Source organism: Gossypium arboreum, chromosome 6 (genome assembly GCF_025698485.1).
Source record: "Gossypium arboreum isolate Shixiya-1 chromosome 6, ASM2569848v2, whole genome shotgun sequence".
Taxonomy (NCBI): domain Eukaryota; kingdom Viridiplantae; phylum Streptophyta; class Magnoliopsida; order Malvales; family Malvaceae; genus Gossypium; species Gossypium arboreum.
Genome location: NC_069075.1, coordinates 95,874,796 through 95,882,425, shown reverse-complemented (window position 1 = coordinate 95,882,425; position 7,630 = coordinate 95,874,796). Strand labels below are relative to the sequence as shown.

At 39.6% G+C, this 7,630-nt stretch overlaps 1 non-coding gene across 1 annotated transcript; it reads left to right on the top strand.

The window, feature by feature from the left end:
- The first annotated feature begins 3,187 nt into the window (after positions 1-3,187).
- On the top strand, positions 3,188-3,294 carry LOC128294329 (small nucleolar RNA R71). The gene has a single exon (XR_008284641.1). It is a non-coding gene; the product is annotated as a small nucleolar RNA R71 (small nucleolar RNA).
- Positions 3,295-7,630: the final 4,336 nt, after the last annotated feature.

Below are 7,630 nucleotides of genomic sequence, written 5' to 3'. Positions count from 1 at the left end.
TGACTTTCATAATTCATTCGCCCTATCAAAGGACCCTTTAACATACAAGGAAAATAATCATAGAGAAAGAAATTAACATTCTAATTAGACTCAATGTAACCGAATGTACCAAGTGCTACTAACCTACTTATTCAAAAATCTTCATTCCATACTATCATCCCCCTTTTATCCCATACAACATGAAAATGACCTCCAATGTTAACACTTAGATTCACGGCATGATGCCCAAACCACCATAAAAGCTCCAACTTTCTTAACATTACTAAGAGTGCATCCAATTACTAACTTAACCTATCATAAAACTAAATCAACAATTCAAAACTTACCTCTTACTAGCTAAAGAAGAATGCCGAATTTCTTTTGGCAAGTTCCCCTTATTTCTTCATCTCTTCATTCTGCCAAGAAGAACCGATTTCTTCTTTTGTTTTCATCACATTTTCATTCTTTTTTTTTTCTTTTATTATTTCCTTTCTTTTATATAAAATAATAGCCACTTCATGGAAATTTACCACATATTCTAATATATGATCCATCATGGCCGGCCACTATGTATAAAAAAAAGGAGTATTTGACATGCAAAACCATTATTTTCACTACATGCTTTAATAGGTCCTTATAGATTAACCTATCACATTTCAAAAGTGTCACACATAAGTCCTATTAACTAAATTCACATGCAATCGACTAAATCGACTAAATTCACATATTCTAGACAATAATTATCACATTCAAATACTTCGGTGACTCAGTTTAGCGGTCCCGAAACCACTTCCCGACTAGGGTCAATTTAGGGCTGTCACATTCTTCACTTCTCCCATGCCCGTATGGTACTTCACACACCCGTGTGTTTGAACAAACGGTCGTGTGCCTTGCCCGTGCGGCTCCCTGACATAACTAAAATTTGAAAAATTAGCTCCAGTTTTTACACGGCCTAGGACACGCCTGTGTGTCCAGGCCGTGTGCGTCACATGGTTGTGTCACACGGCCGTGTGGTTCGATACTTGGGGAATTTTTAGCCCTGTTTCCTCACGGCCTAGAACACGCCCGTGTGTCCAGGCCGTGTGGGCCACTGTACCTGCACAAAAACACTAAAAATAGCTAAAATAAATTAGTTAGTGATGTTAGTGCTCGGGTTGCCTCCTGAGAAGTGCTTATTTAAAGTCTAAGCTCGACTTACCTCTCATTCGCATGATTATGGTGGATTGAGGAGTTGAAACTACTCACCTCTGCTATTAATTTTATCGGAATAAGGTCTGAGTCGAGAATTATTTACCTTGAAAGTTCCGAATATAGTATGTGTTACTTCAACTGTACCATGTGGGAAGATGTTCAGTACCGTGAAAGGAGTCGCTCGATTTGTATTGAGCTTTGACGTAGCAAATCGGGGGTCCATTTCATCTAATAATACTTTATCCCCAACTTTAATTTATGTTGTTTCATCCCTATGCTCACCATGGTGTTGCTTTGATTTTTCGTGTGCTTTTGGTTTCTCTGAGACATATGTTCGCCATTCATCTAGTTCATAGATCTTAAGCCTTCGTTCTTTGTAAGTCGCCTTATTTTTGTGGCATGGATTAGAATGAGGGTCCATCACGTTCTTCCTAAGGGACTCCTATAAAGAAGTTTGAGTTATAACATTATTTAAATTAACCGAACTTAAACAATCATCTCGATTACTAGATATTTTAGCGGAATCATGAGCTTGGAGAGTAATCGTGTCATCGCCCACATCAAGTATCATTCCCCTGTGCCAATGTCAATGATAGTTCTAGCAGTTGCTAAAAAGGGTCTTCCCAAAATTAACGGCACATCACTATCCTCTTCCATGTCTAAAACAACAAAATCAATTGGGAATATAAATTTATCAATTTTAACAAGCACGTATTCAATAATACCCCTAGGAAATCTGATTGTTTTATCTGCCAATTGAATGCTCATCCTAGTTTGTTTGGGTTTCCCCAGACCTAGTTGTTTAAGCAATTTATAGGGCATGACATTAATACTTGCCCTTAAATCAGCCAAAGCATTGTTAAAGTTTAAACTACCAGTTAAACAAGGAATCGTAAAACTCCCTAGATCTTTCAACTTGTTGGGTAGCTTATTTTGTAGAATGGCTGAGCAACCTGCGTTCAACACTACATGCAATGCCTCATCCAACTTCTGCTTATTTGCTAAAAGCTCCTTTAAAAATTTAACTGCATTTGGTATCTGCGAAAGAGCTTCAATAAACAGTAAGTTAATATGTAATTTCTTTAATAATTTAAGGAATTTACCAAATTGTTCATCCGTGTGGTCTTTCTTTGTCGCACTATGGTATGGCACACGAGTTTTGTATTCTTTACTTACCGGTTTCTGCTCACTGTGGTCCACCTCACTTTTACCTTTACTTACCACAATTCCTTGCCTCGGTTCTGGTTTAGGTTCAACTAACCCTTCCTCATCTCGAACGGTAATCGTATTAAGCTGTTCCCTTGGGTTAGATTCAGTATTACTCCGTAAGCTACCTTGTGGTCATTCAGAAATCAATTTAGCAAGCTAGCCTATCTGAGTTTCAAGCCCTTGGGTTGACACTTGTTGATTCTTAAGTGCTGTTTCAGTATTCTGAAAACGAGTTTCTATCACAGAGAAATATTTCGTTAGCATCTCCTCAAGGTTCGGCTTTTTTTCCTGCTGGTAAGGTGGTTGTTGAAAACCTGGGGGATGTTTTGGCCTTTGATTTCCTTGGCCACCCCAGGAGAAGTTAGGATGGTTCCTCCAACCTGCATTATAAGTGTTACTGTATGGGTTATTTTGAGGTCTAGAATTATTATGACCCATATATTGAACTTGTTCCTCCTCTGTGCTAGGGTTGAAGTATTGATATTTTGTGTGTACTCCTCCATTTGAATTGCACCTCATCACTGGATGTACTTGAGTAGAACCATACAAACTGTCAATCTTTTTATTTAAAAGTTCTACCTGGTTAGATAGCATAGTAATCACGTCGAGGTTGAAAACACCGACTGCTTTTGTCGGCTTTGTTCTCATGACTTGCCACTGATAGTTATTCAGTGACATTTCTTCAATAAATTCATAAGCCTCTTCAGGTGTTTTGTTATTCAAAGTTCCACCAGCGGCTACGTCGAGCAGTTGCCTTGTTGAGGGGTTCACTCCATTGTAAAAAGTTTGAACCTGCAACCATAGAGGTAACCCATGGTGAGGGCACCTTCTTAATAGGTCCTTGTATCTCTCCCATACATCATAAAGAGTTTCTAAATCCATATGCACAAAAGAAGAGATATCATTCCTTAGTTTAGTCATTTTAACCGGCGAAAAATATTTAAGTAAAAATTTTTCGGTCATCTGTTCCCAAGTAGTGATTGACCCTCATGCTAACGAGTTTAACCACTGTTTAACCTTATTTCTTAATGAAAAGGGAAACAACCGAAGGCGAATGGCATCGCCAGAAACACCATTGATCTTAAAAGTGTAGCAGAGTTCCAAAAAATTCGCCAAATGAGTGTTTGGATCCTCGTCCTACAAACCATCAAACTGATCAAACTGTTGTATAATTTGAATCGTGTTAGGTTTCAATTCAAAATTATTTGCAGCAATAGCAGGTCTAACTATGCTCGATTCAACACCTATTAAAGTAGGTTTAGTATAACCATACATAGTACGAGGAGTTGGATACTAATTTACTGGATTAGTAGAAACCACAGGAGGTAAGGATTATTTTGATTATCAGCCATCTCTTCAGTTGTGGTTTGAATATCGTCCTCTTACCCTTCCTCTATGTATCATAGGCTTCGCCTTATTTCTCTTCGAGTTTTACGAGCTGTGCTTTCGATCTCACTATCAAAAAGTAGAGGTCCTGACGGGTTTCTTCTAATCATAAACTATAAAAACCTGTCAAAAGCAAATAAAAGAAAATTTAATAATTTAAGCAAAATTAAAAATATATATAATTAAATAGCAATAAAAATAAATGGCTAAAGTAATAAAAATTAAGTGTTCCTAATATCTTAGTCCCTGGCAATGGCACCAAAAACTTGATGAGGTCGTGAAACAAACTAATAATTCGACTTCAGGCAAGTGCACCAATCGAATAGTAGTATAGTTATGGTGAGACCGGAATATCGTATCCATAAGGACTAAAAGTACTAGTAGTTAATCTTTTTTTATTATCTAGCCTAAGAATTTAAGGGTGTTTTTAAACTAAACTAATTTTCTAATTTATCTAAGATCACGACAGAGGTGAAAGTTGGAAAATACTTTAGGAAAACCAATTGAGAAGACAATACCTAAGAAAGAATCCACCTAGATTTCACTTATTACCTTTGACTTAGACGAGTTATTCACTTGACTTATTCCGTAGAAATCCCTAATTTATGTTAATATCTCTCTCGAGACTAAGAACAACTGACTCTAGGTTGATTAATTGAAATCTCTTTCTAATTAAAACCCCTATTGTCGCATTAACTTGATCTATGGATTCCCTTATTAGATTTGACTCTAATCCGACAGATTTATGTTGTCCTGTCTCTAGGATTGCATTCAACTCCATTTAATTATTACTGATCTACTCTTAAATAGGGACTTTTGCTCCACTGAATAAGCACATCAAAAACCTGGATTAATATCTTGAAATATTAAAGCAATAACTAAAACTCATAATTAAGAATAAGAACAAGTATTTATCATATAAATCAAAGGATAATAAGATTCGTCATAGGGTTCATCTCCCTTAGGTATTTAGGAAGTTTAGTTCATAATAATAATGGAAAAGATTCGTCATAGGGTTCATCTCCCTTAGGTATTTAGGGAGTTTAGTTCATAATAATAATGGAAAACATCTCAAAGTTTGGAAAATAACAAAAGATAAAGAAACTCAATAACTTCTAGGAAATTGGATGGAAATCTTCAGTCTTGATGTAGATCCTAGCTCCGAGGATTTTCCGATGGCTATTCGCGAGTATTTTCTGCCTCCAACTCTGTGTGTCCCCCTTAATCCTCCTCTAGGGTGTTTATATAGGCTTTAAAATGCTTCAGAACCCTCAAAAGTGCCCTTTTCTGAGTAGAATTAGACTTGGGCTCGACAGGGACACTGTCGTGTGCCACACTCGTGTGCAAGTGCTTTAAACCGTGCGCAATTCTAACTTGGATTAATGTCGATACGGCCATGACACAAGGGCGTGTGGTCTACCCGTGTGCCTTACACGGGCGTGTGGTCTACCCATATGCCTCACACGGGCATGTGGATTGCCCATGTGGAGGTACCTAGGCCGTGTGAAACACTGTTTTAAGCCCAATTTATCCGTCTTTAGCCCGTTTCTCACTCTTATTGCTATCCTAAGCTCTCCTGAGTATAAAACATGAAATTAAAGGATTAGGAGCATCAAATTCACTAAAAATAAGGAAAGATCATTCATAAATATGCCAAGCATGGGGTAAAAATATGTATTGATTACGGTTTATCAGTAGCAATTAGTGAAAACCCCTCAACAAAACATCTATAATACCCAGCCAGACCAAGAAAGCTTCGAATCTCAGATAACGTCTTTGGTTGTTTCCAATCCAATACGGCTTCAATTTTTCGAGGATCAACCCTAATCCCCTCAGCAGACACTACGTGACCCAGAAATGTCACTTCTCGCAGCCAGAACTCACACTTGCTGAACTTTGCATAAAGCTACTTTTCCCTCAGAATTTGCAAAACAATTCGAAGATGTGTCTCATGATCCACCTCAGTGCTTGAATACACTAGGATTTCATCTATAAACACAACTATGAATCAATCCAGATAGGGCTGGAATACTCGGTTCATCAAATCCATGAAAGCCGCTGGTGCACTCGTCAACCCAAATGGCATAACTAGAAACTCGTAGTGACCATAACGAGTCCTAAACGCAGTCTTATATACATCAGCCTCCTTAACCTTTAGCTGATGGTACCCAAATCGAAGATCTATCTTGGAGAAAATCAAAGCTCCTCGCAGCTGGTCAAACAGATCATCTATCCTCGATAAAGGGTACTTGTTCTTGATAGTCAGTTTGTTTAGTTGATGATAATCGATGCACATGCGCATGGATCCATCCTTCTTCTTCACGAATAACATTAGTGCTTCTCATGAGGACACACTCAGTCAAATGAATCCTCGGTCCAGTAGCTCTTGAATTTGAGCCTTTAACTCCATCAGCTCTTTTAGTGCCATCCTATAAGGGGCGATGGACATCAAAGCTGTTCCAAGAAGGAGCTCAATACCGAGTTCGACCTCACGGTTTGGATGCAACCCAGGAAGCTCTTCAAGAAATACATCCAAAAACTTATTAACAGTTCTGAAATCTCCAACAAAAGGACCTTTAGAATCAGAAATGTTGACATAAGCTAAAAACATCTCGCAACCCTTGCGAACCAGTTTCTCGGTCCTTAACGCTGAAATTATGTTAAATAGATAATCTCTTCACTCACCTATCACAGTCACCTCCTCATCCTCAGTAGACTTCAACACCATACACTTAGCAGCTCAATCCAATTTCGCACGATGTTTCACTACCCAATCCATGCCCAATATAATATTGAATTCTCCAAATGGCAGTTCCATCAAATTCGCAAGAAAGACAACCCATTGGACCTCTTGGGGCACGTCTCTGAACAATTTATTCACCCTAACCAACTGTCCCAGTTGACTCAACACAATCATCTCACTAACAGTATTTTCAAACTGAATACCCAGCGTCCCAGACACAGTGCATGCAACATACAAGTGTGTAGACCCAATGTCAATTAAAGTAGTGTATGAAACATTATAAATCAAGAATGTACCAGCTATGATGTCAGGGGCGTCACTATCCTCTCGACGACGAGCAGTATAGACCAAGGCTGGCTGTCTCACCTCAGTGTTACCAGCACCTCTGCCCGGTACTCCACGACCTCGTCCCAAACTATTTCTACCCCTTACCTGTCCACGGCCTCTCGGTGGCTGCCGACCACCTCACCCTGGCTGAACATAGCCCTGACTTATAGCTTGCTTCTGAACAGGCCTCCGAGTATAGTTTTTTACCTGATGATCCATGGATCCGCACCGGAAGCACGCCCCAGTTCATTTCCAACACTCACCTTGGTGAGCTCTTCCACAATCAGCAAAGGCGGCGGTCTTATAGCAATAACAGGAACCTTTCAGACTAGCCCATCAAATCTGGCCCTCTTTATAGGCCTTCCAAAAGAACCCGAGAGCCCAAAATCCCTCTTATTTATGCCCTATCTTTCTCGCGATTCTGGCACTCAGAGCGCTTCACATCCTCAGCAATTTTTGCTTTCTCAACAAGGGTAGCAAAGTCTCGCTCCCTCTGTGGAGCTATTAGCACACGTAACTCATCTCAGAGGCCATTCTTGAACTGCACACAGCGTTCATACTTAGTTTCGACTATCCATGAGCATCTCGACTCACCAAGAAACTCGCCTCGACTCTACTACGCCTTATTCCCCAGGTCAAGTTTAGAAATTCCTTCCTTTGGGCGTCCACATAACTTGCGCCCACATACTTCCCTGAAAAGGCCGCTTTGAAGAAATCCTATGCCAAACGGCCGGCCTGCGTACCCTCTCTCACGGTGAGCCACCATTTGCAGGCCTCATCTCGCAGTAAAGACAC